Source organism: Pinus tabuliformis, chromosome 6 (assembly GCF_031772625.1).
Source record: "Pinus tabuliformis cultivar Carrire ecotype Pingquan chromosome 6, CPIR1, whole genome shotgun sequence".
NCBI classification, from domain to species: Eukaryota; Viridiplantae; Streptophyta; class Pinopsida; order Pinales; family Pinaceae; genus Pinus; species Pinus tabuliformis.
The window spans coordinates 1,662,359,799-1,662,381,238 of record NC_142292.1 but is presented as its reverse complement, the minus strand read 5'-3'; the positions used below and the strand labels follow the sequence as shown (position 1 = coordinate 1,662,381,238).

Genomic DNA, 21,440 nt, shown 5'->3' with positions numbered 1-21,440 from the left:
TAGCTTTACTTAGAAAAAAAAAAAAAATATAATCATATATATATAAATATATAATTATATAATTAATGCGAAAAGAGATTAATTAGGATTAAAAACGTACACGATGACAAGTTATTTTTAATTCTACAAATTGAATAGAAATGACATTTAACAAACTCGAAATATTAACCTTCCTAATAAATTAAAATATATGTATAACATGATTTTAGAGTGTTACAATAGACTCTTGCTCCAAGACCAATTCAAAAAGGCAAAGTGCAATATCAACAACAAAGTATCAAATAAAAAATAAACTGACTTAAATTCATATTTGGCCTCATTATTTACCAATTTTAATATCTTTAACGAACTACAATTATAATTATATATATATATATATATATATATATACAATTATAATTATATATATATATATATAATTATATATATATATATATATATATATATATATATATATATATTGTACTATTGATCTTACATGTAATGTTAATATTGATCTTACATGTAATGTTAATAGTATTTTTTAAAAATAATTATCTTATTAACATTTTTTAAAAATAATTATCACTAAAATAAATAGAGATTTAAGGTTATCTTAATTAAATACCAAAATAATATCATTAATTTACCAATAAACTTATATATGTGAACTTTTGGTAGAAAAAGGTTGGTTAATTTTGTTTCTTTATTGATAATGAAGAGTGAATATGCCAAACATATTTTTCGTCCGAGTGTTTAATCTGCAACATCCAAAAGGGAAGAGTGGTTTAATCTACGAATTCCAAAAGGGAAAAGCAAAGGAGGAACGTTGCAAGAAGAGTGGTTTAATCTACGAATTCCAAAAGGGAAAATCAAAGGAGGAACGTTGCAAAAGTTAGTTAACATGTTCTAAAAGTTGTATTTAATTTGGGACTTCCGAAAGGGAAAAGAAAAGGAGGAACGTTGTAAAATCATTAACACGTTGTAACAGTTAGTTGATGAATATTTGATTAAAGTTAATTTTATTTTTAGAATTTATAATTGTTGATAGTTGAATAATATTTTGTAAAAATCAATTTCACTTTTATAATTTATAATTGTTGACACGTTCGAAGAAACCATTTTGAAACAAATCTTATTATATTTGGCTTCAATAAATTCCATGACCAAAGTCAAATAAACAACCCTTTTCATTATTCCAAGCCACAATTTTACTGGACCACTGGAATAAACCTGAATACCTTCAACAAACAAAGCATTCCAACTAGACTTAGCCTTTAAAAAATTAATTTACCATGTTAAAAATGAAACATGAACAAAGTGAGAAAACAAAATAAATTAAGCATATTATAATAGTCTATAACTTTCATTAGGATTACAATAGTCTATAAATTCCATTACAATTCACCAGGGTGAGAATTGAGAATTGAATGTTAATTTATAATAAATAAAAAATATGATTATAAATTTAAAAAACTCTTCATTTTTAGATATTTTAATTTGTTTAATTCTATGGAAAAACTAATTATAAAATCACCAAAATAATTATATTAAGTAAAAATTATTAAAAGTTAAAAAATTCTTAAAGGTCAATGAAATGAAATGTTATTGCTACAATAGGTAATTTGAAAAAACATTTTGTGTCACTAGTCTGTGTATCATATCAGTTTTTAGTGATTATTGTTTCTAGTATCAGTGCTTAGTGATTATTGCTTCTAGAAGTGGATGTTAAAATAAGGGGTGGGGGTGGATTGCAAAATGGTTGCTATCATAGTGGATGCTAAGACCACTTACATGCTTGTGGAATTTCATAATTTATGAAGGCTTGACTTGTTTTGTTGTTAATTCTTGGACTTCGTTGCTGCAATAGAATAGAATTGCTTGGGTGGGGTGTGCTTGGTAAGCTTGGCGTTTCATAGGAATACTAGAGGAATTGAGTGGGTGGGGTGTGCTTCGTAAGCTTGGCATTACATAGGAATACTAGAGTGGAAATAGAATAGAATTGCATATTTGAGGTGTGCTTCGTAAGCTTGGCATTCCATAGGAATACTAGAGTGGTCGAGGAATAATAGAGTGATCATCTCTCTTCAAACAAGTAAGACAATTGAACGACATTTTGTATTGAAACTCTGATTTTCCATGTAATTTCTATCTAAAGTTTTAATTAAAGATGTAATTCCTATGAAAGTAGCTTGTGAACTATAGAAGCTTAAATCTAAAAATAGTTGAATACTTGAACGGTACTAATTATAACAAGTGTTGTAAATAGTAACAGTAAACTAAATCCAAATGATAGTATTAACTATGAGGTGATATCGCCATAGGTAAACAAGAACAATACTAATTATAAGGTAAACAAGAACAATACTAATTATAACGAGTGTTGTAAATAATAACAGTAAACTAAATCCAAATGATAGTATTAACTATGTAGTAAACTAAATCCAAATGATAGTTTTAACTATGAGCTGATAGTCATAGATAAACAAATTTATTACAATCCAAGTTGTACCCCTAAAACATTTCGTTTACAGAAACTTACAATATTGTTCTAAACTCTGAATACAGGTATTTCCATATATATTAGTTCGTATGAAAATACAAAACTAAATTTTAATATCGACGAAAATCTTGGAGACACGCAGAACTGTAGTAGATTGAAAACCTTTTATTTTTCTAAACTCTGAATACAGGTATTTCCATATATATTAGTTCGTATGAAAATACAAAACTAAATTTTAATATCGACGAAAATCTTGGAGACACGCAGAACTGTAGTAGATTGAAAACCATATAAAGGTTTGTGGCGTAGCAACACCGAAACTTAAATTACAAACAAGACCAGCAAGTTGGACCCTAGAGCGAGGAAGTACATCCCTTTATGGACAAGGTGTACAAGAAAAATAACATTCTCCACCATGAGAATTTAAGCCTAAAATTTAATACACGTTCGAAGCTAAAATGAGTGTGGGTAGGCATCAATTACTCAACTATTACCCGGAAAGCGCGGAACTAAAGACTTGGGACAACAACTGAAAGTAACCCGACAAAGGGTTTTCGCTCAGGAACTTCCACAATGGAAGAAATGTTACCCATTTATTTTCCCCAGTTCAGTGACCGTCGTCCCTGCCATCAATTACGGACAGAAGGGCAGTGTAAAATGTTAATAATAAATTTAATGCGAAAGGGAAAAGAATTAAATAAAATAATTATAATCACCATTTACTATATTAAAATATAAAATTAAAATGTTAATAAATTTAATGCCAAAGGTAAAAGAATGAAATAAAATAATTATAATCACCATTTACTATATAAAAATAATTAAAAAGATTCGTAAGGTCATATTAATTTTTTCCATATACAAAAAGATATTTTTATAACCATGTTTAAATATTTAAGTAAATCAAAATAGTTACAAAAGTCTAAATATTTTAGTAAATAAAAAATATTTTTTGAAACATAATAGATTATTGGCTCTTTCTTATAGATTATCTGGATCTTTTGAAAACATGGACACAAATATTTGTCTGAAAATATTTTTCAGACAAAATTTCTAAAAATTGTAACACAGTCAAATATTTTCCCAAAAAATTAAAAAGAAACACTTTTTTTTGCGGGAAAAAAAAACCACCAGTTTGCAGAGTAAACAACAGATCCTCGGGCGCTTAAAAATAGAAATTTACATCGTTCGAGCATAAGAATTGAATCATTTACTTGAAAAAAAAAACTTTTGCAAAAAATATCCACGGAGAAAAATTTTAATTTCCTCTGAAAGGAGATTGTTTGCCTACCAAATTGTCATATTTTAATTTGAACAAAAAGAATTGTTTGCTTGAAAATCTATATTTTATGAAAATAGCATTATTTTCTTCAAAGAAGTATGTCTATTCCCGCAAAGAATGCACATAAAGTTTTTTTTGTAAGAAAATAAAACATGAAAATGTGAATAGTGAAAGAAGAAAAAACAAATGTTAACGGCAAAGGAAAAACATCTTTTGGAGTAGATAGTTCAGTCGTTTTCTTCTTTGACAAATTATAACAGTGAAATGAAATGCTTTTATGTTGTTTGCTACTTAACCTACAGGTACAAAAATGGAAAAATCGTCGAAGGGAATAACCCTTGGCGGCGGAAGGTGTGAGATTGATCACGACAGCTAGCAACCCTTATCAATGTAGAACGACAGTGTTTTACTCGTGTAAATGTTCTTGACGAAGAAAGGTTAAGAAATAGATATATATTTCTGTTATAGAAACATCTGCTAACCAGACCACTAAAATTTCATGAAAGAAAAACAGACGGTGTTGCAGGGGAAACACTGTAGTCACCAGAAGGGTAATGAAGCCAGACCATCACAAATGACTCATGTACTGTAGAAAACAAAAATTTCCACGTTGGGGTGCAAGCCATAGTAGGAAAATGTGTCACAACATATGAAGATTTAATACTTATTACCTAAAAAATTCACCACTATTGATATTCTCACTGCCCAAGAGTGGAAACTGTGCAAGATAAAATGAGAGGTTGCCAAACGGAAGTTGGCAAAATGCAATTAAATTGAAATTGCATTTACTGTGACCAGTTACAAAAAACATTGAGGGTTGAGGCTAGAAAACAACATTGATAGAAGCATAATAATACAATACACTCTTTACTCGGCCTTCTGCTTATGATCTTGGAAAGAATTTACTTGACATGCCGCAAGGGATAACACACCAGGAAGGATTCAGTAAAACCCTTGGATTTCCCTCTCGAAAAAAACCAGAAAAAAGTAATGGAGAGGCGGCTCCAAAGGGATTAACCCTGAAGGAACATGATTTATTCACTAGCAGAAAGTCTTAACCTTCAATGTTGGTGTAATCAATCACATACTAACAAACGGAACAGAAGAACTAAACCCAGAGCTTGCAATCAATCACATACTAACAAACGGAACAGAAGAACTAAACCCAGAACTTGCATAGATAATGTCGATTGCAGATTCCCGGAATATCCGGGAATCCAACGGACATAGTTGATTGCGCCCATGTCCGTCCGATCCGCGCCATGTCCGTCCGATTCCGAATATTCCAAGAATCTGCAGTCGAGTTAAGGATGGCCGATAATAACTTGAAATAAAGTAATCATCACAGTAATTAGGTGAAGGAAAAACTATACTGGGGCCATATGGCCATTACCCAAAACAATATAGAATCAACAATAACAGTTAGGGTCGGAAACCCTTGTGAATCTATAGGTACTTCTAACATACAGGTTGTCGAACTCCAGAGCCAGTGGAACTCCATATTCATACTTGATCTGTGACTTAAGGGATTCTAGCTTGGACCGAGGAAAGGTCCTGATGTCTCGCTGACTTGCTTAACAGAAGACACAGTTTGAATAATTTTGCGTTACACTATGCGCACTTTCAGAAGCTAGGATTCGAATCTATTAACTGTTCAAACGAACACAACTGATAGAAGCATAACAAACCCTACATTTAATATTCAATCTTTTACCTGTAGAAATTAATTTGACAATCACGAGGGTTGGGAGAACTGGAAAGAAAGAGAAACCCTCAGATTTCCCTCTCGAAACACCCAAAGGGTATCAAAGAGGTTGTTCCAGAGGGGTCGAACTCTGAAGAAACAAGTTAATTTAACAGTGACTGGTCTTGACAAGTCTAGACTGGATAACCGAATGCAATTTAAACAAATGGGAAAGGAGAAAAACTAAACCCTAAACCTGCATAGGTGACCATTTTATACAAATTTAATCATCAAATAAATACAAGTAAAAAACCGTAATAGGGTTGCATGGCTGATAACCAAATCATTCAGTTCCAAACTCAGCCGCTATAATATTACCATAATTCTGAATATCAAAACTGAAGAAATCATTTGTTCACAAGAATCATAAACTTTCAATGTACCAAGAGCCCATTAGGGTTGAACCTTCATAGTTAATGAATAGCAAACAAGAAACTGGGGAAGAGCTTAATGGAAGTACAAAAACTATAGTTGGGAAGTTGTCACCTTCCTTAAAAGAAAACAGATATTGTTCACACCTAAGAGAAATACCCTAAGCTACAACACCATAATCTAAGTATTCGGAATAGCAACAAGAACCATTGATTGTTCAATACGACAATACCTTTGGCATTAAGCTACACCACAACAGCCAGAAGTGCACCTGTGATGTCATCCCTGAAGCTGTGACGACTCCATGTCGAGTCATAGGGTAACCTTCCAGGGCGGCCAGAAAACGCAAACTTAATCTGTTTGGAAAATAGAATCAACAAAAAATAAAATAAACAGAATTTGCACAAGAAATTACCCACCACGATGTGTCCCTATTGCACTAAGCCTGTAAACAAGATAAATAATTTGGTCGATGGACCAACACATATAAATAACCACAACAAATATTAATTTCAGATACACGGCCATAAGAACTGAAAACCAGAAAAGTATAGGAAGTAAAAGAAATTGATTATGCCACCGACATACCCGTGGACAGGTTGCCCAAGCTGTAGCTGCCTCTGAAAGAAGAGAAATCGAAATGGTTGCTCCAAAGCTAGTATTATCAGTCATATCGGATGCTGGAAGAGTGAAGGAGTCGTCATCGCCAGAATAACTTGTAGAGTGAAACGCTCTCTGTATGAACAACGCAAATGGAAGATTGAGGGTGGGGTTAGGTCGGGTAGTTACCGAAAGGAACCCTAGACCGATGCTGACCGTGTGATCAAAGAACAACTATATCAACGCTCGTGATGTTTCCAGTTGGCGCTAAAGAAAGTTCTGGAGTCTGGGGCTTGATGACCACTCGTTAGTGAAAACAAGTCATGGTTATGTAACATTTAAATATCAAGTACCACGAGGTTGCTAATTCCTGTTTTAATTAATATATATAGTAAAGCTCTGTGCTATGTCATAAAGGTTTGGGTTGCCTTTAATAAATTTTGTGAATTAATGTTTGAGTAGGAAGGTATATTTTATGTGAGGTTATTATTATTTTATGATGTTATAATATATGACAGGTAGATGTCATTATAAATTTTCAATTCAAACCTTATGTATATGTTTATAAATTTTCACTTCAAACCTTATGTATATGTATGGGAAATTGGATGGGATAGGACATCTTACATGGATCAACGTCAATTCAACAAAAAAATTTAAGGCAAGTGATATGCAATATTATGGAATAAATGCAAAATTATGGAATAAATGCAATGTATAGGTCGCTAACTATTCATTAACATACACCGCCAAAGGCCTATGTCGTTGATCCGTTCTTCTTTATGTTGACTTAAGGATATTTAATGAAAAACCATGTTCATACCTTCGTCTACTAATTTTGTTGTAAAGTTAAAATTTCTAGTTGATAGAGGAGAATAATCATGTGTAACTAGAGTGGATTAACCACTCTACACCAAATCAAAAGCTAACTTTTTAGCAATATAGAATCACTCCATATATATGAAATTGATTTATATAATTGTTTTTGTTAAGAGGAGCCTATCATAATAATTGAATTAACAAGGAGCGTAATTATATCATATATTTGTAAGGTGAAAAATGATATCATAATTAGTTAATAATGAATAATAAAGACAGTCATTATTGGCTTTTGTTTGTTAATGTGAATTAACTTCTTTTATTATTAAAAAATAAAACATATAAAATAATTGGTTAGTGTCTTGCGGCTTATTATCGATGCCTTAAGAAAGAGTTAAGATTTATTTCTTTCTCCATTCGTTTTCCCAATGATTGCTTCCTAACATCATACCTTAACAATATTGGTTGCTTATCTACTATGGAATTTCTTTTTCTTCATTCTGCATACAGAATTGAATGTACACTAGGATCAATGATTTTATTCAGCATGCCTAGAAGTTATTTAAGTACAAAAAAATTTATTTCATTATCAACCCTTTTACGAAGATGTTTAGAAATGTTGGATTTATTATTGTTGGGAAGCGAGTATTATTCTCTTTATTTCAAAAATGCAGTCCAAGAAATTATGAATGGGTGTTTTTGAAACATGTTTGTAAAAACATGGACTCGCATTTTCTCATTTGCAGCAGTGTTGACAACGTTTGGAAGAGGACAGAGCTTCCATATGGTGGTGTAACTCCACCTAAGGAGGCTATCTTATTTAAGGAAAAATTTTATTGGGTATATATAGACAAAGATTATGAAGATTACCCTACTTATGGTTACACTATCAATTGGTTGGAATTGAACAAAAACAATTAGGGTTATTCGTTTGTTCCTATTGTTGACATACAATGTATGTCATTAGGGTTATACAAGAATCAACTTGTTTGTGTTGTTAATAATGGTCGCACGTCTGTTTGGTCACTTGAAGAGATAGATAATTTTCAATTTGGTCGACTGTCAAAAGAGAAAAGTTTGGAATATTTTGAAGATGATTGGGGACACATATGGTCATTGCTTGAATCTATCTCTTTGGATATAAATAGTAAATGTGCAGGTTACCTACCTTTGTGCATAGTTGGAGAAAAAGTCCTTATGCTCAGTTGGTCTGGAGTGTAGTTAAAGTTGTATGATTTACTGAGTGGACTGTGCAAAACAACAATTGTTGATGGATTGTTCATGCTTGAAGCGTCATGCTTCTATCTACAAACAATTGAAGAATTTGATGATGTTATTGAAAATGGAAATCTTAATTCGTTGATTCCTAATGCAAATTCTATTGTTGAGATAACTCCACTACCTGTGGATGTATTCAATTAGTGTTTGAGGCATGAACATGTTTTTTTGTATATTATTGAAGACCATATGTATGTTTAATGTTTTTAAATATTTTTTTGAACATCATTGTAATTCACATTTTGAAGTTATATTAAGGAGATAGCCTCATGCTTCTATCTACAAATGGTTGAGGATTTTGATGATGTCATTGAAAATGGAAATGTATTTTTCGGTTATTCATAATGCAAATTGTATTCTTCACATAGCTGCACTACGTGTGGATGTATTGAATTAGCATTTCAGGCTTGAACATGTTTTTTTTTTTATAATGCAAAAGACCTTCTGTATGTTTTTAAATATTTTTTTAACATCATTGTAATTCACATTTTGAAGTTATATTGATGACATATGTATGGTAAATTTCGAATGCAGTTCGTATTTCTTTGTTTTTAATTTCTTCAACTTGTTGTTGTATCGATTATGTGTAAGGGGAACATTTTTCCATGTGTTCCAAGTTTGTCGTGGGAAACATAATTTCTCAAATATTTATTCTCTGCACTTTTGTTAGTTTTTAGTTATTTTAAGATTGAAGAGTATGTATTATCGTCAAGAGAAATTGCAAAACAGATTTTAAACTGACTTTAACTCTATTATAGAGACGTTCAGTGAAATAAGAAGCAAGAGTGGTGCGAAAAGACCTCGCTCTAGTGCTACACGACAATGATTAAGTGAATACCAACCATATTGGTATCAACAGAATAAGGAAGTCATTAAAGCATGAAGAAGATTTTTGTATCAACAAAAGAAAATAGTGTTAGCAAATGATGAAGGAGGAGCTGTAAATCGTAAGTATGAAAAGAGCAGTGGTTTTAGGTAGTGAAATTTTGTTTTGATGGTCATTTTGTTGGATGTTTATCATCTAAAAGAACTTATATTTTTTTGAAGGTTTACTAACTTTTGCCTTTTTTGGGAATACCGTGTTTCGAAAAAGGGTCTTCATATGAACAACAATGGTATTTTCTGTGAAAACAATGAAAGAAATGCAGTTTTTGGAGTTGATGAGAACTATAGGAATGAAGAATTTCCTCAAATGGTTGAAAATTTGGGAGTGTTGGTGAAGAGGGTCAGGCATTTCTTGGTAGCAACTATATTTTTAATATAGCTACCCCTATTGAATCTGTATGTAATGTGTTTGTTGCAATAATGTAGGGAGTTCAATTTTTTTTTCTTTTTCATTTTTTTCTTGTCCATCTGAACTTTTTTACTATTTTATTTTTTCCCATATTTTTTTCAAAATAGTGTCAAAATGATTACTAACAGGTAAATAGATTTAGAAGTAGTCAAACCTTTATTTCTTCCTGAATGCGAGGGTCGACGACCAAATATTAAAACTTGAAGAAATGATGAAACATACAATAATGCTAACTATAAGTTTAGAAACTTTCGTCTGTACATAGGAGAAGATTTTGTTTGCTTTGTTGTTGATTCTCTCCAAATTTTGGTCTTCTTCCATATATCTTCTCAGATTTTGTATGTTTTGAATTATTGTGTTTACATAGGGACCCTTGGTAGAGATGATAATCTTAGGGGTTGTGGAAATTTTACAAGAGATGTTATAATGGAAGATACAAAATCTGATACTAGGAAAGAAGTTGTTGCGTACGATTTTTTTGGTGATAGTAATATGCTTGCTAGAATCATTGATGATTTGGGTCGGTCTGTTGGAAATGTTGGAACCAATATTTATCGATTTAGCTCTATAGAGATTATTGTTGAAGCCGAAGAATGTGAGAATAATTTTCCTCTTGGCGGAGCATAGGTTCTTAATGCATATTTATTTTGAAAGGTTTAGTGGTTGTCAATGTTAAATTTATATTGTTTTATGAATGTCTTTGTTGATGTTTTTTCACAAAATTCTATTGAGGTGAATAATGGTCGAGAAACAAATTTGCAAGCAACACAAGAAATATCAGTTCGACGACTTGCACATGGATGATGCAACAATGAAGAAAATGTAATTTTTTTTTGTTTCATTAACAAATTTGATTTGTTTTGTAGATATTTTGTTCTTACAAAGGTTATTTTCTTTCTTCCAAGAAGAATTTGGTTAGGTGTAATGAATGTAGAAGAATGATTTCCCATTTTATTATGGAAAGAAATGATAAAACCAATACTCCAGTTCCACGAGTTGTTTCACATCATCGCCAAGCTAGAATGGTGTTTCGTAGAGAAAATGAAAGTGTTCCCTATCATTTTAGTGAACAAATGGTTGATGTGCATAAAAATGCTCAATTGAGGATAGATAGTTTGTCTGTTGTGCATATGTGTCGTGTATGTAATGAATATTATCCTGGTATACAAGTTTTTAGATTGCACGAGGGGTCGATTTGTAAAAGATGTAAGTCTCAGAAAGGTGCACATCGCTTTTCTCACTTTAACAACATGGATCCAGGAGAGCAGTGTAAGGTTTTAAGAGTTTTGACACAAGTTGAAGAGATGCTAATAGTGTGAGTATATACAATATTGCAAGTGACGCATGCCCGTGGTTGTCAATGTAAATATAGAGGCCACATGGTATTCTTTCCACAAGATATTTATTCAATTGCAAAGAAGCTTCCACGACGTGTTGAAGAGCTAGATTTTTCTATTGTAAGAAAGCAAGGTGTTCAATATGAATACTATGAATGATATGTGAAGAGACAACATGTGATGGATGCATTGTGTTATAAAACTGAAATGGACAAGTACTACAAGAATGTGGAAATTGACATGGATTCAGTTGCTTCTCTCCCAGAAATACCTATTGATGTTTCTAGCAGGTTACAATATGTCGATAGTGATTTTGACGATATACCTAGGATGGTTGCAAATATTGAAACAAACAAGACTGATTATTTTTACTGTCACTCGTCATCCTTTATTTCTCGCTTGCCTAATGAATCACGGGAAGTTGATCAAATCAGAAGATTTATTGAGAATGAAAATAACACATCCGCTGAACCAATAGTTTGGCCAAATATTGATACATCTCCCATTAATCAATATTATACTAAAGGACTGCCAGATATAGCATTCCACACTTTATTCCCTACAGGTGATGTTGATTAGTTGCATCCTTGAATTTGTAATATTCAGATGCATGAATATGGTTTGCATCTATTGAGATTTATGATCAAGGATTTGGAAGCCATCCTCAGTTACAATATTTCTTGTTGAATATGATTATGTGTCACTATAGTCAGGGAACAACTTCATTTTTTTTGAAGAAAAATATTCATGAAAATGTGCCTATAATTGTTCAGGAGTTGCGTCAACAACTTTTTGATTTGCAAATAATAAGTTAGCTGAGAAATTAATTCATTTTGGATCTTGTCTTAGGGGTACAAGAGTTTATTGGACAAAGTGTCCTTCTGAATTAACTGATGTGATTAACTAGTTGGGTTTCCCTACTTTGTTTTTTACATTGAATGCGTCTAACACTGATTGGGTGTATTTCTCTCATTGGGTGTATTTGTCATGCTCTTTCTAGTGCAACAACGAATGGAAAAATTCCTTTGTTATTGCTTGCTCCAATTGGTATTTTCGTTTTTAACATACGTGGGAAAACAATCCATTCTGCTTTAAAAATTCCTATAAAAGGTATCAAGCCATTATGTGGGTAGGCTTTGGTAGTGTTCCAAGAAGAAATGAGCCATGTTTGACATATATTGATTGATAATATGAGCTTTATAGGTCCAAGGCTATTCATACAAATATATTCTTATTTGTGAGAAGCCTTTCATGAAAACAAGGACTGTCCTTTTGGTGATAGTTCCATCATTCTTGTGGGTGACCTTGCCCAGCTACCTCCTGCTAAGGATAAACCCTTTTATGTAGGTAGAACAGCTGGGAAATTTTTGTGGGAAAGCTTCAACATTGTAGTAGATCTGGATAAAATTTATAGGCAGCAAGGACATGATCCAAGACAAGCATCTTTTCACAATATTTTAACCAATATTAGAAATGCGCAGCCTTCTCTTGTTGATTAGGATTTTCTTATGACTTGTGTTGGTAGTTTCTTAGATTGACACAGATGATTTTGTTTGATTCTTTTGTTCACTTATTTGTGACGAATAATCTAGTTAATTTTCACAATCGAAAAATGCTTAAAGCATTAAATTCTCCTATTGTGAGTTGTGTTGCAGAAAGTAGTAGAAGAACAAAAATAAGTGATAGTGATGATGATATATTGGAGTGTGAAGTACTGCTATTTCGTGGAGAGCGTGTCATGTTAATGTGTAATTTTTGGGTTGAATTTGGTCTGGTTAATGGCACACTTGGATATATTAAAAAAATCTTTGTGCCTGTTTCAAATCCACCAGAACTCCCATAATTTGTTATAGTTAAGTTTGAAAAGTATTGTGATGTTCCATTTGATAAGGATTCTCCAATTCTCGTACTGATTCCGCCTGTCCTTAGGGGGAATATGAGGTAAATGCCTTTGAAAATGGCATGGGTATTGACAATACACAGATCAAAGGGGATGAATTTTCAACAAGCCACTGTAGATATTGGAGACAGAGAGAAGCAGTGTCTAACATTTATAGCTATATTGGGAGTGAAATCAATAGATGGTTTGCAGATTTTACTGCCTTTTTTCTTTTCAATGTTATGTAAAAATGAAAGATAGTGCACATGTTACACTTAGAAATAAATAGGAGGAGTGATTAAAGTCAATATCATTTTTGGGGTATTTATCTTCAATACAGTTTACTGTTCATGAATTCATTTTTTGTATTTTTTCTTCTTGGTTCCAATTATTTGTATGCATTGTTTAAGAAAAAAGAAGATTACTTCTCTTTAGTTGTTATTATTTTTTGAAATTATTTGTATGCACCTTCGTAAGTTCTTTGTTTTCCTTTTTGTTGATTTGAATAGAATTATTGATTACTAAAGTAAGTAAATTGGCTATTTCAGAGCAATTGTTGTTTGATTTGTTGAATTTTAGTTGTTTGCATTTTTTCCTCTCGTTCTTTTGAAGCCTTTTATATTTATGTTTGAATATGAAATAACCAAAATAATAAATCAATAGTTTTATATCTGTTAATTTGTTTTTTGTCAATGTACTGATTTTAATTGTGTGATTTTGTCAATGATTCACAGATATGGAGAACAATGATGGTAATTATTACATCAGAGTGATTAATTCTATTATGAAAACCATTAGTTTTGTTACCTTTATTAGCGCAAGGTTTGATAGAAGACATGACTTCCCTCCTGATTTTGTCTATGAGCATATCTGTGTTTTGAGTGGAATGAAATCAGATGTTCAAACTTTATATCATTTGCACCAAAGAGAATCAAGCAAGAAAATGAGAATGGACTGGCTTGAAAGCATGAAGTACCATGATAATTATCATTTCTTGTGCCACTGCTCTGGCTATGTTTTGGAAGAGGTTGCTATCAAATAATTATGTTATGGTCTAGTGTTGAGAGTTGAATTTTGTTGTGGAATGTTTTATTATTGCTATTATTATTTCCTTCAAGGTTAGTAATCTTTGCATTGTTGTCATTAGTCCTGTAACATTTAAAATTTGATCTCATTTTTTTCACATTGTGACCGAGATTGTCAGAATTGTCCTTTCTTAACTATCGTCAATGCTTGTTAGTGGTTCACAACAATTGTTGTTGGTGTCGAAATTTATTTTCTCTCCAATGCATTTACTTCTTCCTATGCTTATACTTACTCTTCAGTATTTCTATTTATATTGGTCTTTTTTAATTTTCTAAGATTATTTTCATGTAATTATATTAAAACTTCTTTTCTCTAATTTATATTTTGTTGGGTGTGGAGCCTAATTATCTTCTTTATTTAAAGGTATTGCCACATAGGACCCCAATTTGTAATGTGGTGGCAACACCACCCGTAAAATGTATGTTACAAAGGGGGTCCAGTGGGGGGTGGCTGCGATATTTGAGATCCCCCTTGGCAGGTGATTGGGGGCAGCGCCCCCGAAGCTAAAAATAGATGTAAAGTTGCCTTGTAAAATGCTGTAATTTTGTAGTCGATCTAGGTCATTCATTAGGTGGAGATATGATGGTAGAAGTTATGTTTTATTTAGGGTTTTTTTCCCTAGAAGGCAACCCCTCACTATATATGAGGGAATTTATTACGTCTATGTAGATATTTTTTTTTCTAGAAAGAAAATCTTGACATTATATTGAGGAGATATACAGACAAAAAGTTCAGGTGACCTAAACACCGTATGGCTCAAAAACAGCTTGAAAGAGCTTGCAGTTTAATATGCAGCATCTGAAAAAAGCCTCATGAGGCAGATAACCATCATATGACATACCCTTTTAACATGTACCTATAATCAGAATTTGAGAAGAAAAACAAACCCCATGGAAACCATTCAGCTGTTCGGGGAGTGCAAAGTAGAGACTGATTGAAGGACAAAGTTAGCAGAAAGTGAGGAGTCTTAAAAAATTATCAGATTCCGCCACCGCCAAAGAGACCAGATGGTGATGGGCAGAATGGGGCGGAGAGATTTTTGGCGCCCCCACCAGGCAAAAGCTGCATCCACAGAGATGAAACATAGATGTTGAAAAGAGTAAAAATTTGCAAGGTCATACCAGATTTGTTGGGCAGCAGAGCACTTGAAGAAGAGATGAAAATTTGATTCCTCGTCCATCTTGCAGAGGGCACATCTGTTGGGGCCATGCCATGACTGCCGCCTCAAGGAGTCCCAGGTTAGGTTCTTGTTGAAAAGTACCAACCAGGAGAACAAGATAATCTTGAGGGGGCAACGAATCTTCCACCAGAAGACTGGAAAGCGCCTCTTTGCAGGAGCATAGGCAGAGATGAGGTCTGAGTATATATCCTTTACGATTGCATGAGGAGCAGAGAAAGGGAGGGACCAGGACAGATGGTCAGCAACGATGGAGCGAAGAAGGCCACCCCGCTGGAGGAAGGATGAGAGATCAGACCAGAGGGGGATGAGGTCGATTGGGAGGTTAATATCATCGGCATCTCGGAGCACAGGCTGAGAACCATCCCATTCCTTAATGATTCGATCCCATGTATACAAGTGCGATCTTCGAAGGAAGAATAGAAGAGGTGGGGGGACCAGCAAAGTTCCCCTGAATCCAGCGAAATAGTCTAGCCCAATGAAAATATTGTTGCATGTGTGAATGTTCCATTTTAGATTGCTGAGGAAATATCGTTGGATTCTTCAAAAGCTTGACCAGATCGCAGAGCCTCGTTTGATGCCAATAGAGTCGAATCTGAACCAGTATTCGATTCCCCTGCATTTAAGATATTTCTGCCTGACGATGTCGCTCCACAGACTAGATCCATATATACCCCTCCACGGGGATTTACAGATGAGTGCAGCACCGAAAATTTTAATGTTCAGAATGCCCCAACCGTCTGAATTTTTCGGCAGAGAGAGAGAGTCCAGCTTTGTAAGGTGGATTTTATACCGATCGGCCTTTGCGCCCCAAATGAAACAGGAAATAATTTGGTTGATTGAATGTATAATGCATGGCGGGAGAAGGAAGAGATGTCCCGAGAAGACAGAGAGTTGTGCAAGAACGGATTTGACAAGGACGACCCTGCCTTCCAAGGAGAGGGTGCGGAAGCTCCAATTGGCGAGCTTATTGTGGAAGCGTTCAACAATCCAGCGCCAATCCTTCGACTTGTAGGAGCGACTCTTCAATCTGAATCCAAGATACTTTATGCCCTCTGAAAGCGACAAATGTTGTATGTCAAAAATCTGGGCAATCTGGGAGATAAGGAGATCATCAGCTCCATTATGGTATAAGATAGACTTTGCTTTGTTCATGGGCAGGCCCAATGCTCTGTGAAATCGATCTAGGATGGATTTGATGCATATCCAGGTAGCCATAGAGAGCATGGAAAAAATGAGCACGTCGTCTACGAAGAGGCTGTGGGACATCTTGATGTGCTTGCAGATCCTAATCGGAGAAAATTCTTTCAGGGCCATCGCGCGATTGATGTGGAGGCTCATGGCGTTGATTGCAAGTATAAAGAGGAGGGGGGACAGGGGGCAGCCCTGCCGAAGGCCCCTCTCAGCCTTGAAAAAATGAGAAGGCTGTCCATTCACCAGAATCGCATAATTTACATTTTCGATGCATCCCATAATCCAGCGAATGACTGCAGGAGAAAGCCCAATCTTGGCGAGAAGACATTGAAGGTATGCCCAGTCGATAACATCAAATGCCCGCTGAAGGTCGATTTTTAGGATGGCAGCTTTGGTGTTATTTACAGCAATGGAGTGAAGGCATTCCTGAGTGGAGGCGACGACGTCATGGATGATACGACCTTTGAGGAAAGCATGTTGGTTTGGAGAGAGATGGCGGGCCAGAGTATCCTTGATTCTAAGCGCAATAATCTTTGTGATGATCTTGAAGGTGATATTGCAGAGGGAGATAGGGCGGAAATCAGAGAAAGTATCGGGTTCATCTTTCTTCGGAATGAGGGCTATGAGAGTAGAGGAGGTATGGCTATGGATTTGCCCAGAATGTTTGGAGGCAAAGACCATACTCAGCAGATCATTTTTAAAGAGATCAAAGAAGTGGACAAGGAAGCCAATAGTCCAGCCATCCGGGCCAGGGGCTTTGTCCCCTTTGAAAGTTTTCATGGCGCGAAGGAGTTCATCCTCGTCAACAGGACGGGAAATTTCTTCATTCATTGCATTATCGAACATCACAGGCATAGGATCAATCCCCCATCGGATATCATTGAAAGTGATATCACTTGATCTGTTGTACTGTTTGCTAAAGAAATTAACCTCGAGCCGAGTGATATCTCCTTGCGAGGTAGCCTCATTCCCCAATTCCTCCTTGATTTTCCAGATGATTTTCCTTTCTCTGCGGCCATTGGCGAATTTGTGAAAAAAATTTGTGTTTTTGTCCCCCAACTCGAGCCAAGTGGCTCGGCTCTTGAGCCGCCATTTTGCCTCTTCCTGTTTTAGTAAAACAGATCTTCGCTTCTCTAGATCCCAGATGTGAACCTTCCTTTCGAGAGAGAAGGAGGAAAAATCAGTGGAGTCCATGTAGGACTGAATTTCCAATTGGATCCTATTTAGGGCCACTCTGTCTTCCTAGTGTCGATTAAACTGCCATTTTTTTACCAGGGCTCTGAGTTCAGATAATTTTTCTCTGAAGGTGGAGAAAATGAGATTTGTTTGCTCCCGGGTCTTAATGTCTTTCCAAGCTGTCTGAATAAAGAGATTGAAGGCAGGGTCCAGGAGGAGACTACTGTCAAACTTGAAAGAGTAGCCCCTTTTGAAGATCTTGCCTGGCCACGTTAAATGGATGGGGAAATGATCAGATATCATGACATTCTCCACAGACAATTTTGGAAGTCCAAATTTGTGTATGAGGCTGAGGTGGATGAAGACCATGTCCAGTCGTTTGGCGATGTAGGCCTTCCCTATTCTGCCGTTTGACCATGTTGGTCTGTTCTGAGCTGGGCAAATGTCGGCCATGTTTCTGTTTATCAGTTCAGTGGAGATGAGATCCGCGAGGGAGCTATTCACCTTGCCCGTACCCCAAACCTCATTTGAAGACAATACAACAGTTGTATCTCCCACAATGATAAGACTTTAGATTGAAGAGATCAGAGGCAAACACCCTGTGCCAAAAGGAGATACGGGACTTATACGGGGCGTATAGATTGAGAATGTTGATAGGTAAATCTATACCCCGGATTGAGACTGTGATGAGGATTCCAGCAAAGCAACTGTAGGCCTTCGCCTTGACCTTTGTCGGGTCCCAAAGTGAGATCATACCTCCTGAGAGTCCAGTCGCATCTATAGCAGCCATGTGCCAGGATGGCAGCATCTTGCGAACAAGAGAGTGAAGATTGAGAGCAAAGAGGGAATTACAATGGATCTACTGTAGATTGTATCACTTCATTTCGCTGGATAATATAAAAAGAATAACTGGTAATTTCTCGGTGGACGTAGCCCAAATTGGGTAAACCACGTATATATGTGTCTCTCTTGTTTTATGGGTTTTTTTGTGTTATATTTCTGCAATATATATTATGTGTTCCATTGCTCTGTAATATATAATTTTTCTAACATATTGTTTTATCTTTTATTATATTAATTTTATTTATATTGTTTTATCTTTTATTATATTAATAGTATTAATAATAATATTTTGCAGTTTCAAAAATAGTATTATTATTAATAGTGTCAATTACGAACATTATTTTAGATTTTTAATTACCAACATTATTTTATATTTTTAATTACCAACATTATTTTAACAACATTTCACATTGGTTAATGATATGGTTTTGTATTTCTATTTTGGTTATTAATTTTTATCGTTACTATTTCATTGTTAATTTGATTGTTTATTTTATCATATTTTTCAATCATAAATAATGTTATATATTTAAGTTATTATTTTTTATTAATATATTTTATTTAATTTTATGCATTGTTTTATTAAATTATATTTAATTATTTTTTACCATATTTACTTATATGTACTATTATTAATTTTTAAAATTATTTTAAGTGGTTATTATTATTAATATTATTCATATTATTAATAATATTAATATTAATTCTTTTATATATATATATTTCATACTATTTAACTTACATTTAATGTTAATACCATTTTTTAAAATAAATATCACTAAAATAAAACATTTATTATTATCTTATTCCATAAATATAAATAAATAACCAAATACAATTTATGTTATATGTAATGTTAAAACTATTTTTTAAATAAATATCAATACAATAAAAATTTATTATTATTTTAATTAATAAACATAAATAAATACCAAATCACATTTATTCTAACTTAAATAGAAATGAATAGCACTGAAACAGAACATTTATTGTATTCTTACATAAATAGAAATGAATACCACTGAAACAAAACATGTATTATGTATTATACAAAGTTAGGGAAACATTTATTATTAGATAATCACCTAAATACATAGTTATGAATCACTTCACAAATATCATAAAAATGCCGAACAAATCATTAATATATTGAATGAGTTTTAAGTTGCAAAAGGAATAAGATCATCAATGTGTACAATGAAATGACAATTATTTCTGCAAAAAAGTTTGACGATGTGACACGCCACAAAATAACGCCATTCCCCGTCCTCTCACAACACATAAACGTGTCGAGTTCGAACCCCGTCACACAATACCAAACCACGTACAGCCATTACAATTTCAGTCCTTCCACTCACACTGCAGCTGACCACAACATTTCTTGGAAATGAAGATTAAAATTCTAACCGCGGCGCCATGACAATTCACCAACCCAGTATCTCATCCCCTGCATTAAAATGTGTCAGGTTCATAATTTTACAATTACTTCCAACACTACGCTGTACTCGTAGATCATTAAGGTTTCTTTGGATTTTGAGAATACAACTTTCGTTTGGATTTTGACAATACAATTTTTCTGTTTCAAAGTTTATTTTTTTTAATTATTTAAAAGAAATAATAAGGAATTTTATAGTTTGCTAAAAAGAAATTAAAAAAAAAAATTGTTTATAGTTTCTTAAAAAGAAACTACCAATGGGACCGTTTATTTGGTCCCATCACTTATTTGACTTTATAATTATTATTTTTAATATAGATAAAAAAAAAAAAAATCACATACATACTTGAATGGAATTAATGGGTAGTTTTAGAATAATTAATCGGTATCTTTAATGGATGATTATATAGAGTTATTAATTGGTACTTTTAATGGATGATTATATACTCGTTTTCTAGTTTCTTTGAACTTAAGGATGTTAGTATATATATTTGGGGATATTAATTAATTTGGAATACATATTTGGGGGACCACTATTAATAATAGCATAAGGTTGTATGTCAATTCTAAAAGAATTACAATCCATTTAGTTTTCAGTACGTAAATTATCTCTAACTTCATAAGTAGAATATTAATTTTACAATGCAAGTACACAATACATACATCATAGTCTAGACATTTATTGATCACTCAACATATAACTTAATCTACAAATCCTAAATTTTACAACAAAATTAATAACACTAAACATTCAAATAGCCATGTGTTGGAAAATCAAAAAGGCAGTAAAGATTTTCTAGATCTTGATAATTACTTGTGATATTTCTTATTATTACAATTATTTATACCTTCTTTCTTTAGTTCATCAAGCAATTGCCAAAAGCAGCAACACATAAAACAATGAACACAAGATGTAGGCACATGCCAGGGCAAAAACCCCCTCGAGAGGAAAACCCGGTCAAAGTAATTCTTCCTCTCAATAGTATTCTTTCATATTCTTAACCCTAGACCTTCACCAAACATTCCCTCCACACCAAGACATCCTCCAGAAGATTGATCTCTTTCCAGAAACTGCGACTATGTAGCAACATGTTGGCTTGTTGGAGCCTGACTCAGGTTTGGAGATGAGTTAGCCAAACAAATCCCGGCTCTACTGGCCCTTTCGACAACAGTTCACGGAGCGCGAACTAAGGTCTCACCCGAAGTAGTATGGGAGGGTGCTAGAACCAGGTTTCTGCACTTTGCGGATGTCTAATGGGTTCCAAGTGGTCCGTGGTTTGACGCTGTGCACACGTCGCTATGCGCACTTATCAGTACCTTGCAGCCTACGATGCTACCTTTGCACAACCCTACCCAGGACCTGAACAGTGTTATTAATAACCCAATATTAGTTGACTAACTTAGCTTATTTGTATGCTCTCAGTTATACTTAACAATATTCA

At 33.8% G+C, this 21,440-nt stretch overlaps 1 long non-coding RNA gene across 1 annotated transcript; it reads right to left on the bottom strand.

Annotated features, from left to right (window-relative positions):
• Window positions 1–2,683: 2,683 nt before the first annotated feature.
• On the bottom strand, window positions 2,684–6,656 carry LOC149265338 (uncharacterized). Its single transcript, XR_016251066.1, has 3 exons — window positions 6,469–6,656; window positions 6,152–6,236; window positions 2,684–3,105 (listed from the first exon to the last, which is right to left on the bottom strand). It is a non-coding gene; the product is annotated as an uncharacterized LOC149265338 (long non-coding RNA).
• Window positions 6,657–21,440: the final 14,784 nt, after the last annotated feature.